The 14,888-nt window shown below is 46.0% G+C and overlaps 1 pseudogene; it reads left to right on the forward strand.

Annotated features, from left to right (window-relative positions):
* The first annotated feature begins 666 nt into the window (after positions 1-666).
* Positions 667-14,888, forward strand: part of LOC136628281 (E3 SUMO-protein ligase ZNF451-like) — a 36,009-nt pseudogene continuing 21,787 nt past the window's right edge.

The raw sequence follows: 14,888 nt of genomic DNA on the forward strand, positions 1-14,888 counted from the left end.
AGCTGGTACAGAAATTGTTAAAGGGGTTGTCCCGAGGCAGCAAGTGGGTCTGTACACTTCTGCATGGCCATAATAATGCACTTTGTAATGTACATTGTGCATTAATTATGAGCCATGCAGAAGTTATAAAAAGTTTTATACTTACCTGTTCCGTTGCTGGCGTCCTCGTCTCCATGGTGCCGACTAATTTTCGCCCTCCGATGGCCAAATTAGCCGCGCTTGCGCAGTCCGGGTCTTCTGCAGTCTTCTATGGGGCTCCGTGTAGCTCCGTGTAGCTCCGCCCCGTCACGTGCCGATTCCAGCCAATCAGGAGGCTGGAATCGGCAATGGACCGCACAGAAGAGCTGCGGTCCACGGAGGAAGAGGCCATCTTCAGCGGTGAGTAGAGAAGTCACCGGAGCGCGGGGATTCAGGTAAGCGCTCCGGTGAGCTTTCTTTACCTCCCTGCATCGGGGTTGTCTCGCGCCGAACGGGGGGGGGGTTGAAAAAAAAAAAAACCCGTTTCGGCGCGGGACAACCCCTTTAATATGCGTGCGGGGGACAGCAGAGCAGAACACGCAGATTATTCATAACGGTCCTGTGATTGGATCATCACTACAGCAGGATAGCGCCCCTAGAGGCCACCTGCGCAGTGTCAGGCTGTCCCCGCTCCGTGGCACGTGCTGCTGTCAGTGGGATCGGACTACATTTCCCGGAATGCCACTGGTCGCTCTCGCAGTGACGTCACGGGCGATCAGCGTGCGGGTAACGCGGGAAATAGACGAGTCGGGCGGTTGCCGGCAACGCAAGTGAGTGGGAGGGAGATGCCGGAGAGACGGACGTGGAAGGGGCGGGCCGCATCTGTCGGACATCCTGGGGTGAGATGCCGGTGATGTGCTGCGGTCTTCCCGGCCGTTATGTGCAGCAGTACACAGAGCGGGGGCTCTCCATACTGCCCCCTACTGACGGTCACGTCTTACTGCCTGATCTGTGCCGGCAGGCTGACACCCGGTCTCTATCTCTGTCTACAACTTTTACTTTGCGCCATTTTTACGTTTCTGGTGAAATTGTGCTTTAGGCCGGCGCACACGGATGTTTGGTAAAGCGCAGCCTAGCGGTCGGTGGGCTGCTTTATGGCAGCGTTTGTGCACGGTGTGCGACTGTAGCTCGTGCACGCCGGCATACGCAGCCTGACTGGTGGTGGATTCCCCCCCTATACTTCCTGCTCTGTCGCTTAGCAACAGTGCGTATAAACGCCGCACGGAAGTAGCGTAATTCTCTCCTACACAGTGTTATGGAGAGAGAGGAGAATGCAGAAGTCTAAATAAGGCAGGGTTCACACGGGGCGGATTCCCGTCGGAAATCTCGCAGTTTGGCCGCAGCAAAAACCGCGAGATCTCCGCCGGTAGAACTGCGGCGGCTTTGAAGCGGCTCAGCCACATGCGTTTCCATTGCGGCCGGCTCTCCCATAGAGGAGAGCGCGGCCGTGACATAAATAGACAAAAGAGGAAAGGTAAACAGACATGCTCAATCTTTGGAAACCGCGGCGGCCGCAGCCGCAAATTCAACCGGATTTACCGCAGCAGATTAGCCGTCCCGTGTGGACGAGGTTTCTGAGAAATCTCATCCACATGGCTGGCTAATCCCGAGATTAACGGCCACGGGCGGTTTTGCCGCGGGCGGGTCTACTGCGGCAAAACCGCGGCAAATCCGCCCTGTGTGAACCCAGCCTAAATAAGACAGGGTTCACACAGGGCGGATTCCCATCGGAAATCTCGCGGTTTGGCCGCAGCAAAAAGCGTGAGATTTCCGCCGGGAGAACCGCCGCGGTTTAAGCCGCGGCGGCTTTGAAGCGGCCCGGCCGCATGCTTTTCCGTTGCGGCCGGCTCTCCCATAGAGGAGAGCGCGGCCGTGACATAAATAAACAAAAAAGGAAAGGTAAATAGACATGCTGCATCTTCTGAAACTGCGGTGTCAGCCGGATTTACCGCAGCGGATTGGCCGTCCCGTGTGGACGAGATTTCTCAGAAATCTCGTCCACATGGCTGGCTAATCCCGAAATTAGCGGCCGCGGCCAAATGCCACGCGGCAAATCCGCCATGTGTGAACCCAGCCTAACTTCCAGTATTTGATCCTGTGATCACATGACCGCCGGGTGCCCCCTGCCGTGGCAGAGCTGCAGGTCCTAGCAGACCCCAATCACCTCTGTAACTGGGGCTCCTGTAGATGCTACAGTGGAAATGTGTGACATTAATAGACAATGTGAATGACCCCAGAGGTCTTATATGAGATCATAGGGGGGAAATAGTTACAAAAATAAGTAAAAAAAAACCGTACAGAATGAAAGCGACCCACCGCTGATGCCCAAGCAAAACAGTCGCTGTATGCGCCCGTACTCCAAAACTAGACATACTATATATCAAAACTTCTAAAACAAAATGAGGAACCCGCTCCCATTCTTTATTTTAGTATAAATATACAATTTTTTTTTTGGCTCTTTACCCCTAAAAAACAAAACAAAAAAAAAGACACAAAAAATTCACTAAACATAAATAAAATCATATCCCTATGTATCATGGAAAAAAAGGGAAAAAAAATAAGAAAAAAACAGGGCAGTAAACTGCCACACGGGTACATCCCTAAAAAGTGTCTGTTCCTCTAACAGAAGCGCTCTGGTCCACATGGGGTTCGGCCCAATGTCCACGGGATCGGATCCCACACGCAGAATCCCACTGTGGCCGGGGACACTTCTTACCTGTCTGGGTCTTCTATTTCCTGGCCTGCGGATGCGTCAGAAGCGCCGGCTGTCGTGGAAGCGCAGTATTTATTTTCCCTCCGTCTTTCCCGCGATGCAGTTGTGGATGGGCTGCAGATCGGGCGGTATCCACTGAGTTCAATGGAAGCCGTCTGTGGGATCCGCACTGCAATGGAGCATGCTGCGACTTGTTCTCCGGACCAGAAGGTCCACACATCAGATCCGCATGCCTTATTTCATTTGCGGACGCCCATGTAAATCAAACCCGCCCGTGGACGTTAGGCCTAAAACTAGTTGGGCATTTCATTGGCTGAGAGCATCGCTGCGTGTTGCGCACAATTACACGTGACTTGTGTTCGCAGAAAGTACAAATAGGTTAAAATGTAGACAAACGCAATGAACTTTCTGCAGATACGCCTCCGTCCGTGTGAACCGCACCTTACAGAGAATTGGTCGTATGGGATTGTCTGGTAGGTCTGGGTGGGCTTTCTGTAGGTTGTGCCCCGGTGAGCTCAGCGTGGTCTCCAGCGGTGAGGTGGAGCTTGCAGGAGCGCACGCAGCACTGCGCAGTGTAGACAGCGGCCCGTGCCCCCATAACTATCCTACTTCCTCTCCAGCAGTGACCTCAGCGGCGGCCACGGTTCTCCTGTACGATGGACCGCGAGGAGACGACTAACGAGGAAGAAATGCAGACAGAAGGAAGCCGGAACAGCGAGGATGAGATTGAGTTTGTCAGTGTAAGTACAGGACCGGGCGGCGGGGCGATTGGGCCAGAAATTAAAAACATTTTTCTTTTGTCTTTTAACTTTTGGTCAATTCTCAATTTTTGTTTTGCTAAATGAACTGAAAGTAAATACTAAGAGCGCTAACTGTGCGCCGGACTTCCTGGCATCGCTGCACTCTACCCGGAACTTTTTAGTTTTGGTCACATGAGCTGTGTGATGCGTCGTTTATTGTGTGTTTACTATTGGTACTATTTTTAGGTGCTTGTGATTTTATTTATTTTTGGTTGCTGTGTTTTGGGGTTTTTTTTCTAGGAGCCGAATGAAAAAAATTGTAATTGTTACTTTTTAAAACTCCTCGTGTGCCGTGCACCTCGCAGGATCTGATATTTTTATAGTCCTGCTTATTACGAACGCGGTGTTGCCTAATGTTCTTCTTACGTTCTTTTTTTCCATAGAAAAGGCGCTTTACACGGAAAAGTTTTTTTGTTTTTGTTTTTTTTACACTCATTGCCAAAAAAAAAATCTCTCTCCTAGAAAGCGTTTCTGGAACGGACTGAAGCTTTCAGTGTGTGATTGTCTCACTGCGAGAGTGCTGTACGAGTCATGAAGGTCCCGGTGCCTGCTTGCTTGCCGTGTGTCAGTTGTACGTCGTAGCGGATATTACTGGACCTCTCTGGGCAGCAGGATGGCAGTTGGGATTTTATAGAAACCAACTGATGTGGCGCATGCTGACCGGCACACTGACTAATATAAGGAACAGTGGTAAGCTGCCAGTTATACACCAGTCAGTAGCAGGGCACGGTGACTGCTGGATGTGTTTTCGGCTGGCGTGTGCTCCCCGCCCAAAAACTAACCAGGTTACGGTTCTGGAATTCCTGAAGCAGAGCTGCGGTGGGAAGCCTGTTTTAGTGGTCGGGGGGCGGGCTCATGAAGATTAAAAAAAAAAAAAGTAAATGCTCGAGTCCAGCCGCCTCTGTTGGCTCCCACTATCTGTCTGCCCTATCGGTGGCACTGCAGAAGTTTCTGGGGGCAGAGTCAGCACAGCGGAGACCCTGTCTGCTGTCCGCTTGAAGAGCGGCGCTCATCATTATAATAAAATCTAACAATTCTTTGAGAAAAAAAAAAAATGCAATCACAAGCCATTTCAAGGGCAGATTAATTATTTTGATTATTCATCCAGCCCTATCTTGGGGTATTCCCCAAACTGACAATTATGGGACAGGATTAGAGGTGAGCGAGCATACTTGCTAAGGGCAAATACTCGAGTGAGCATTGTCCTTAGCAAGTACCTGCCCGCTCGTGAGAAAAGATTCAGGTGCCGGCGGGGGTGAGCGGTGCGGTGGGGGTGGGGGGGAGAGAGATCTCCCGCGCTCCCCGCCGGCACCCAAATCTTTTCTCACGAGCAGGTAGGTACTCGCTAAGGACAATACTCGCTTAAATATTGAGCACTGTGCCATCTTTAATGGTTACATCAGTGTGATGCTTTCCATACCCGGAACACCGTACTATTCACAGCAGCTCTTCTGAGTACTGCAGTGTTTTCCCATTCACTTTTATGTATATACGCCGCAGCCCGGCCGTGTAAAAGGGCGAGAAAACAGAAGATTTAGCCATGACTTGTTCTTGGATTTCTCCTGTTCATGTGATTTTCGGCCACGATGCGGGGACAGATGATAATCGTAACGTCTGTGTGAAAGAGGCCTTAAGGGGCGCTTGGACCGAGCCATTATTGATTAAATTTGCAGGATCATTCAAATTTGACCGATAATCAGTGTAAACAGCCAATGATCAAATGATGAACCCTAATTCATTTACTGCAAACATGAAAAAAAATTGTTGCCTTGTTCGCTAATCATTCAGTTTAAATACAAATCATTCAGTCACTCTCATTCACTGAGAAAATCACCAAAAATTATTATAAAACGTGTGACACAAAGATGTGATTTGTATACTAGATAGTTTTCTGATGACATGTTCCCCTTAAGGCTAAGTTTGAGTGACAGTTTTGAGCAATCATCTTTGCATAGTCTATAGTAGCTAAGTAGCTACTTAAGAGCTATGCAGGCGGAGCGGGACACCGCGGCTATCGCTCTGCGAACAATACAGCTGTTCTGCATAAGCAAACAGCTGTATTGTTCCCCACGATTAGTCGACCTCCTGCTGTGAACTACCAGCGGGACACGGGCTGTAAAAATCTTATCCGCGCTGCCGACTGTGATAACGGCCTACACCGCTGATAAGAGTTCATTGTTCAATTCAAGAAAACTAGAATTGAGCGAGGAACGACTCCTGCATGAAAACTGCACAATGTCCGTTCATTTAGACGCAATGGTTATCGCTCAAAAGATGGCTATGAGCGAGGATAGTTGGGGTCTAAATGAACCCTAACACCCCCCCCAAATCCATTTGTGTGCAGGTGGCCATAGTCCATGGATCTTGCTACAGAACTGAGGAGGAGACCTTTTAAAGAGATCTGGGAGGTTCCTGTCCAAAGGGAGGTGGCCCGTCTTCATGGTGCCGTCGTCGACTCATGGAAAACTGATTACTGGATAAATGATTTTGTTTTTATAAAAATGCATGTAAATGAGTCCACGAGTACACTTGGGTACATTTTTTAACAGTTTTTTTTAATGTGAATGTATACGGCAGATGAGGTGTACCTCTGCACGCATTAATTTAGTGATGCATATGTTAACTTGTACGCTAACATTGCCTTACTATAATAAGTAATATCTTGGGCAGTTGATCAATAAAGCTCAGTGCTTCTACTGTGTGGCGGAGCTGGTCTCCTCAGTCAGAGACCTCCGACCAGTATTGTGCTCGGATACTATAGCGGCCCAGTCAGCTAGTGTGAAGGAAGCTGACTCGGATCGGCTCCCTGACGTGACCGTGTGTTTTCTCTAATACAGGAAGGCCAGCTGAGACCTGTCCTGGAATGCGTTGACCTGCTCAGCAGCGATGATGAGACTCCGAACTGTTATGTAAATGTAAGTATAAAACACTATGCAGTTTATTACACTAGAAAGCTGTCTTGCATGCTTGTGTCACACTTATCTGGTGGTGTTGGACACTTTCAGACAGTTATTCCAACTTGTCTGAAAGTGGGCGTGGCCAGAATTGCACCCAAATTTCGGCATAGTTTTTGGTGAAAACGAAGCCAACTAATGGGTGGTCTAAACTTGGACTACACCGTCTTAAAATTCAACAATTTATCATTCCGTGATTTTAAGACTATGTAGTCTGTTCGTACTGTCTAACTTTTAGTAAATAAGCCCCTTTACATGTCCTGGGGTGTAGTACACTGCTCATCTACCTCTGCGGAGACCATCCACGAATTATTACTGTGGGGCATAGGCTGAAAGCTGTTTATCTGCAGTACTGCTGGGTGTCCATATATGAGGGGGTACCAAAAAGGAACAGGAATCTTCTTCTGGTGGGGGGTGTTACTAGTACAGGCTTCTGTTGCTAAGTTAATGTCTGCGGAATGCTTCTGAGCGGTGCGCCACCTTATGTTGGGGAAGGTTGCGTTCGGCTCCAGTGGATTTTTTTATTTTTTCTTTCCCACAAGTTGTTCAGTTTTTCGCCTATTTTGTGATGGCTGATTTCTATAAACAATGTTCATTTGTTTCTTTGATTTGGGAGGAATAGTGTACAGAACTTGTTACACAGGGTCAGTCAACCAAAGTATTGAAAAGGTACGGGAAAAAAAGCCCCAATTTGTGGCAAACGGGTGACTGGTTCCTCCATCATGACAACCTGCCTGCCCACACAGTACTGAATATTTTGCAATTTTTGGAACACTCTGTATTCACCCGCTCACTCCATGTTAATTTTTTACATTTTATCGGGTTAAAGACCTCAAAGGAAAATTTTCTTATGATGTTGAAGAGGTGGAACAAAAACGACACAAGTACTAAAAGACATCAATGAAGTAGAGTTTTAAAAAAATGCTTTGAGCAATAGAAAAAAGTTTTGCTTTTAAATGGGGAGCACTTTGAAGGAAACTAAAGTCTCAAAATTTACAAATAGATTTTTAATGGATTCCTGTTTCTTTTGTGTACCCCCTCATCCGGTATGGGGCAGCTCTTGCACTGCAGACCATCACGTTTGGCTTCAGTGTAGCTCTTAGCTAGGGGCTCTCTGTAACGGACCAGTTACTGTTCAGATTATCACTAGATAATGCAGTGACTGAACCATAATTTGGCAGTATAGAGAGGCATAAAAAAATCCAACTATGATTGGTCCGTGTAAACAGGCAGTTCACCTACGATAGACTGCCTGTTTACTGTGAATGGAGATGGATGGCTGGAAGTGAGCTCCGGCTCACTCCACCACCATCATCACTTCTGTGTGAAAGCGTAAGAGCGATAATCGCTGAGATGGTTATGTCTTTAGCGCCCCCCAATCGTCCTGTGTAAAAGGGCCCTAAGGCTGAGTGTATATTGCAACAGTGTGAACCCAGCCTCCAGTAAAGAGGGATCACAGTCGGAATCTTACTTCACCATGCTGTTCTAGTTAGTATGAAAGGAGTTGTCGCATGGTAGGACTCCAGTTGTTACAGCAAAAACTAATATTTTCTACTTGTTATATTGAAATGTATTTCTTCTGGATCTTAGAGACCCATAAAGGACCATATTGATCGTCAGAAGGATCAGGTGGCTTCAACACTTGATCGTCTTGCACGTGAGGTTGAAATAAAAAAGCAGCAGAAAGCTGACAAAAATAAAGCATTTCAGGTGAGTTAATGTCGGGTTTTTTAATGTATAAGTAAGCTTTCCTTCAGTCTCGAATGGGAAAACCCATAAGAGGTTATCTGGTTTGTAGAAATCTATGGCCAATCCTCAGGATAGACCATCAATATCTGATCAAAGTGGCCACATCCCTCGTGTGAGCACTGCCACGTCTTTAATGATTACATCAGTGTGGGATCCTTTCCATACCCGGAGCGCCATACTATTCACAGCAGCTGCTCTGAGTACTGCAGTGTTTTCCCATTCACTTTTACATATTCAGCTGCTACAAACAGTACGGCGTTCACAATACAAACCGGATGTTACTCGGATATAAACATTGAAGATGCTGCAGTGGTTGCATGAGCAGCGTGGCCCCTTCAATCAGCTGCTTGCCAGGGGCCCTGGGTGGGGGACCTTCACTAATCACATACTGATTGTCTATCCTGGGAATACGCCATCATTTTCTACAAAAAAAATAACTGCTTTAACATTGTAATTTTATTTTTAAAAAATGTAAAATCTGTCAACCCCTGGCAGCTGTGCAGAGTGCATGTCCATGATGGTGCAAGAACAGGAGCTGTGCCCATGCAATCACTATCAGCTGCTGGCTGTAAGTAACAGCCAACATCCTTCTGTAGCAGTTGTTATCCCGATGTTCAGACCTTCAGTATCTACTGTGACGAGCGAGCATACTCGCTAAGGACAATTACTCCAGCGAGTAGTGCCTTATTCGAGTACCTGCCCGCTCGTCTCTAAAGATTCGGTGGGGAGCGGCGGAGGAGAGCGGGAGGAACAGAGGGGAGATCTCTCTCCCTTTCTCCCCCCCTGCTCACCGCCCCAACTCACGAGGTACTCGAATAAGGCACTACTCGCTCGAGTAGTTTGCCTTAGTGAGTATGCTCGCTCATCTCTAACTGTGACAACTAAGTGGAGTTAGACTGATGGAAGAGGCTGCCTTTGTAATCTTTTCAGTACTCCTGCTATGTGATCGCAACGTGCCAGTGGGTATCCCCAGCTGCCTGGGACCTAATACACTGTAATATAGAAGTACTGCATGGTCAAGTCCTAGTTGGGCAAATATGTTAAATAAAATGATAGACTTTGTGTTTATATGCTATAGAAAGATGGACCATGTGGTCTTTTCCGATCATCAATTTTCCATCTAGTCTCTTTCCATCATTTCCTTTTTATTGTTCTCTTATGCTTACCTCAGGAATTTATTGTTCATTTTCCAGCCACATCTGCTGGAAGTTTGTTCCAAGCATCTTTCTGATGTTCTAGTTAGCTTTTTAATAAAATCACTTCCCTCCTGAACCTTTACATAAAGGTTTCAGTCATGTCCCCTCTCTCCCTTCTTTACTCCAGGCTATACTAATTAACATAAGTTAAGCCTTTCCTGATTAGTTTTGGTTTTGAGACTTTCCACCAATTTTGTAGCCTTTCTTTGGACTCGTTCTCTTTTTAATCAATGTCTTTCTGTAATATGATGTATAAAGCAAATTAACCATCACCAACTTATCTACAAGCTCTTTATGTGGAACTGTATCAAAGACTTTACTGAAATCCAGATATCCACGGCACCACCTTCATCCACCACTCTTGTGACAGTGAGTGAGATTTGGCATGATCTGCCATCATTAAGGCCTTATGCACACGGCCGTGACGAGCTCCGCAAGTGGAATACCTCAGCGGAGTCCGTCACGGCAACCCCCCCAAAGACCCCATACTTCCGTATCCGCTGCCCGAAGTCCCCCATGATGCTCTGGCACGCATGCGCAGTACAGCGCATGAAGCGCCGGCAGTGTCATATGACGAGCCAGCGGTGTCACACGACCCGCTGGCAGCGTCATATGGCGTGGGCGCGGTGCGTATTCACGCTGTACTTCTGCTGTGCTACAGCGGAACTACAGCGTGGTGGGCGGCTTCCATTGGCTACAATGGAAGCCGTCTGTACATATACCCGCAGCAAATAGGACATGCTGCGGGTAATTTCATGCTGTGGAATTCCGCAGCATGTACATTGAGCTATTGGGTTCAATAGAACCTAATAGCTGTAGTAAAACGCCGCAGAAATCCGGCCGTGGGCATTAGGCCTAAAGCTGTGCCGTTTAGAGTCCAACAGGTTGTTAGTCTTTAAGTTGAGAAATATCCTCCTTTTCAGGAGAGTTTCCATTAATTTAAAGGGGTTGTCTCACGCCGAAACGGGGTTTTTTTTTCTTTCAATAGCCCCCCCGTTCGGCGCGAGACAAACCCGATGCAGGGGGGAAAAAAAAAAAATGTCCGGTACTTACCCGAATCCCGGCGCTGCTGCGACTTCTCACTTACCTTAGTAAGATGGCCGCCGGGATCTTCACCCACGATGCACCGCGGGTCTTCTCCCATGGTGCACCGTGGGCTCTGTGCGCTCCATTGCCGATTCCAGCCTCCTGATTGGCTGGAATCGGCACACGTGACGAGGCGGAGCTACGAGGAGCAGCTCTCCGGCACGAGCGGCTCCATTCAACGCACAGAAGACCGCACAGCGCAAGCGCGTCTAAAATCGCCAGAAGAGACGATTTTAGACGGATCCATGGAGACGAGGACGCCAGCAACGGAACAGGTAAGTGAATAACTTCTGTATGGCTCATAATTAATGCACAATGTACATTACAAAGTGCATTAATATGGCCATACAGAAGTGTATGACCCCACTTGCTTTCATGAGACAACCCCTTTAAGTACTAAAAATGTCAAACTAACTGTCGTGTAGTTCTGGCTATATCTCTGCTACCTTTCTTATGAATGAGTACAACATTGGCCAGTCACCAGTCATAATCTGCTGGAAGGGGCGGATTAAAAAAAAATCAGTTTGGTGCAATAGTCACATATTGGAGCTCTTTAGGAACTTTGGTGTTGATGCCAGCTAAGCCTGTCGCCTTATTCAGCTTTAAATGTGCATTTTTACCTAAAACATTAGCCTCCCCAAACACTGGATCAAGGGCGGTAGTTCATAGCTACTCCACCACTGCCTTTTTTGTACTGTATTTCCTGTACAACATGTACCCAAGTATGGCTATTTCCCAGTCATTATAATCCTTGACTCATGTCTGTTATGGCAACCAGATCTATTATAGCCATTAGCGCACAGATCTTATTGCCTAAGCTATGGGCATTAGTACACATTGGATAGAGAACATTACTTTTTGTTTTATTAGTAGTATCTACATCCATTCCTACTCCCACCTAACTTCGCACATGGCATTGCAGGAGCCACTATAAAGCCGTTTCTGCTTGGTAAATGTAAGGGAAAAAGGAAAATAAAGAACAAGAAAAAAAATCTGATTTGTTGTTTATCCTGCCTCAAAAAAATGGAATAAACTGTGATCACAAAAGTCGTATGTACCTTAAAATGGTACCAATTAAAATTACATCTTCTACAAAGAACAAACTTTCGCACATTCCATCAGCAGAAAAATAAGTTCAGCAGAATAGAGCGACGGAAAACAAATTATTTTTCTCTTTCCAAAATTAAAAGGTTTCGACTTGAAACACAATGATAGAAAAACATAAAAAAAGGCCCCAAGGGGTTAAAGTGGGAGAAACTGCACAGTGAGAGAGAAGGCTGTCTTATAGGAGGAAACAAGTCCTGCTGACGAATATAGAGGCCATGTGTATAGAAGGCGGCTACTAATACTTTCTGCTCCATCCATTCTTTGTCTTGATAGGTACCCTTTAATTCTAAGCTTAAATGCCTTTTACCTTGTTTTAATTCACCTTTGGGGCAGTAATTCAGACCTCCAATAGTTTTAGATTGCATGGTCATTAGAAGTGTGGTTTGTTTTTGCATGGTGTCATTTTCAGAGGACATTTTTTTTGTAGGCAAAGTTGGAGTCTCAGCATGCTCATGGTTTGCAAGAGCTAGAATTTATCAAGGATCTCCCTGGCAAACATGCTGCACGGATGTGTGTCAACGAGTGGGTGAAGATGCCAAGTAAGCAAAACAAGTAAACTAATGGGAAAATAAAAATCCTCTGATAGAATACAGCTTGTCCTGATGATGGTACTGATGAGAGCATCTACATGGCATCTCATCTACTCCAAATTCCAAGTGGGGATGGATGACAGCTGACTTGGCCAACTGAGTTGGTTGAGTGCTGAGTGGCTTAATGGAAGAGAAAGATGCTAGATGGTTTTCCGGTGCTAAGATTTTGATGGCCTAGCCTCACAATAGGTAATGAATATCAGAGTGGTGTGGGTCACTGCTAGGGACCCTGACTGATCAGCTGTTTGAAGAGGTTGTGGCACTTACATGAGCTTCTCAGCTTCTTCTCAGGCATGGGATTGTTACCATCATCTACCACATATCCTGAGAGCAGCTTCGTTCCATTCAAATGAATGGGATTGAGTCGCTGTACAATGTGCAGGACTTTGCCTTGTGTGCACTCAAGTGTTTCTGGTGGTCAGCTCAAACAGCTGATTAGGGAGGGTCTCCTGTATCAGCCCCCTACTGATGTAGTATTGATGACCTATCATGAGGCTAGGTCATCAATGTCTTGGTCTTCGAAAACCCTTTTAATTGTCTTCTAGGTAATGTGTTTATATGAATATAATGGGGGTAAAATTCGTTCAAACGACCGGAAATTAGCGATAATTGTTAGATGTTAACTCGGGCATTGTGCAGTTTTCACTTGAATGATGATTTTAGGGTAAACTTAAAATCCATGGTTCAGCTAGTGGGAGATAAAGTACCTCTCACTAGACCTCAGGCTGGTATCTCCGCAGGAGGCAGCAGATAACATTGTATTCTGCCAGCAGAAGAACAATACAGCTGTGATTAGTCACAGACTGGTCTCTGCAAACGACTCCTGGAGGCCCTTTTATATGCAAATGAAGATTATAAAATGTCAATGGCCATTAACACTTTATGCAAAAAGATCGCAAAACCTTTCAGTCGTTTGAAAGATTGTTTGCGTGTAAATGGGCCTTAATTTGCTAGGTGAATTTTTAGAAAACTGCAGGAAACGTGATATAACTGCAACATGTGAATAGAAACGTAGTGCTGTTCTGACATAAGCTACTAGTGTTAGTCTAGAATTGCTGCAGTTTTACAGTAGAATACATGTGACTGGGGTTTTACAAATCCCCCATCTGCATGAAGTGAAAGTGTGAGCATGCTGCAGGTTTTCATGTTCGTTATGTTGCAGAAAAGTCACTGAAACGTATTGCTAATTACACCTTTAGCAGAACGTATGGGGTCTTAGATAAAATGATTCTTCATAAGTTTTAGAGCACTGGTGGCAGATTCCTGAAGAACTTTCCCTCCCCCCCACCCCCCTATATGTTGGAGTTATTGGGTAGATGACATACACAGAAGAATGCCCTATGCATCAGCAATATGTCTTCATTCTGGAGATCACTTAGTGCACCTAGCATCAGTATAAGTCCAATACTAACAAGGTTGCCCAAGTTTAACATTTTGAAGACCTAGCCCATTGCGAGTAATAGAGCCAATTGTAATGTGTCAATCTAGTACAGAGATTTGCACTCACTTGCAATGTGAGGCATTGACACCTGGATTACACCATCTTTGACCCTTCTACTCCCATTTTCTTTCATTCTACCAGGCTGGAATATAAATGCACAGTGCACTCTCCTATACAGTATACCTCCCAGGATGATGATTTTTCTTTTCTGTCCTAGTCTAGTGGACTCCCACGGGGATGTATGCCTATACAGTGCTGCAGTCTACTGTGCTATTCCATGCAAAATGGGGGGAGGGGGTTAAGAACAGTATCTCTTGTGTATACCATTTGACAAAGGTCCAAAGAATACTCCTCTGGCCTCTGTTGGTGTAGTTGAAGCCTGTGGGCATGGTCAATGTGTGCATGGTCAATGCTGCAGCTTTCCCAGCATTGCCATTAAACCCAATGTGAGAGGAGCCTTACAATGAATATTATGTTTTCAAATTCAAGGCCTGAAACCCGGTAGTGTGTCTGCCAGCCGGCGAAGTTTCTGTAGGTCCAATGACCCCAGTCCTAGGCAGAGTCAGTCAATCACATGCCCTGTTATGAACTGCAACAGGAAATTTGAGAATGGACAACTGCTCCTGGGTCATCTCAAGAGGTAAGATAAGCGTGGTGTCTTATCCTGCGCCAAAATAACTTGTCCGTTTTTGATTTATACATGAAATTTTTTATTCAGGAAGTCCATTCCTAATTTAAGCCTTTTTGATGTGGTAAAGTAAACATGGGTACTTCTGTTCTGGTTGCAATTATTAGGATATGTTCACATGTGGCAGAAAGTTCGAACACTTTTCCATTTGAAAAAGGATTTTAAAAATCCTTGGACCTGCTGCAGAAATGTCCCCAATTGGGTCATAACTTTTATGATCATGTAATTGTCATCCCCCACTAATCTGCACCAATCTAAATGCATGCTACAGACCATGTTCTCACCACACTTCCTGAATGTGTCGTTATGTGGGGTAACCATGAATCGGATTTGTTTTTCTGGAAAACTCCCCCCAAAATGCGATCAAACCCAAGCGGTAGGGAATTTGATGGAGAAGTCAGCACCTTGACCTTATTCGTTCTTTAGGCTGTTCCTAAACTATTTTTGTAGTGTGGCCGGGCACATTCTCCTGCTGATAGATGCCACTGCCATAAAGGGATGAACTTGGTCTACCAAAATGTTTTGGGTATGGGGTATGTGTTCCGC

Source organism: Eleutherodactylus coqui, chromosome 1, assembly GCF_035609145.1.
Source record: "Eleutherodactylus coqui strain aEleCoq1 chromosome 1, aEleCoq1.hap1, whole genome shotgun sequence".
Taxonomy (NCBI): Eukaryota; Metazoa; Chordata; class Amphibia; order Anura; family Eleutherodactylidae; genus Eleutherodactylus; species Eleutherodactylus coqui.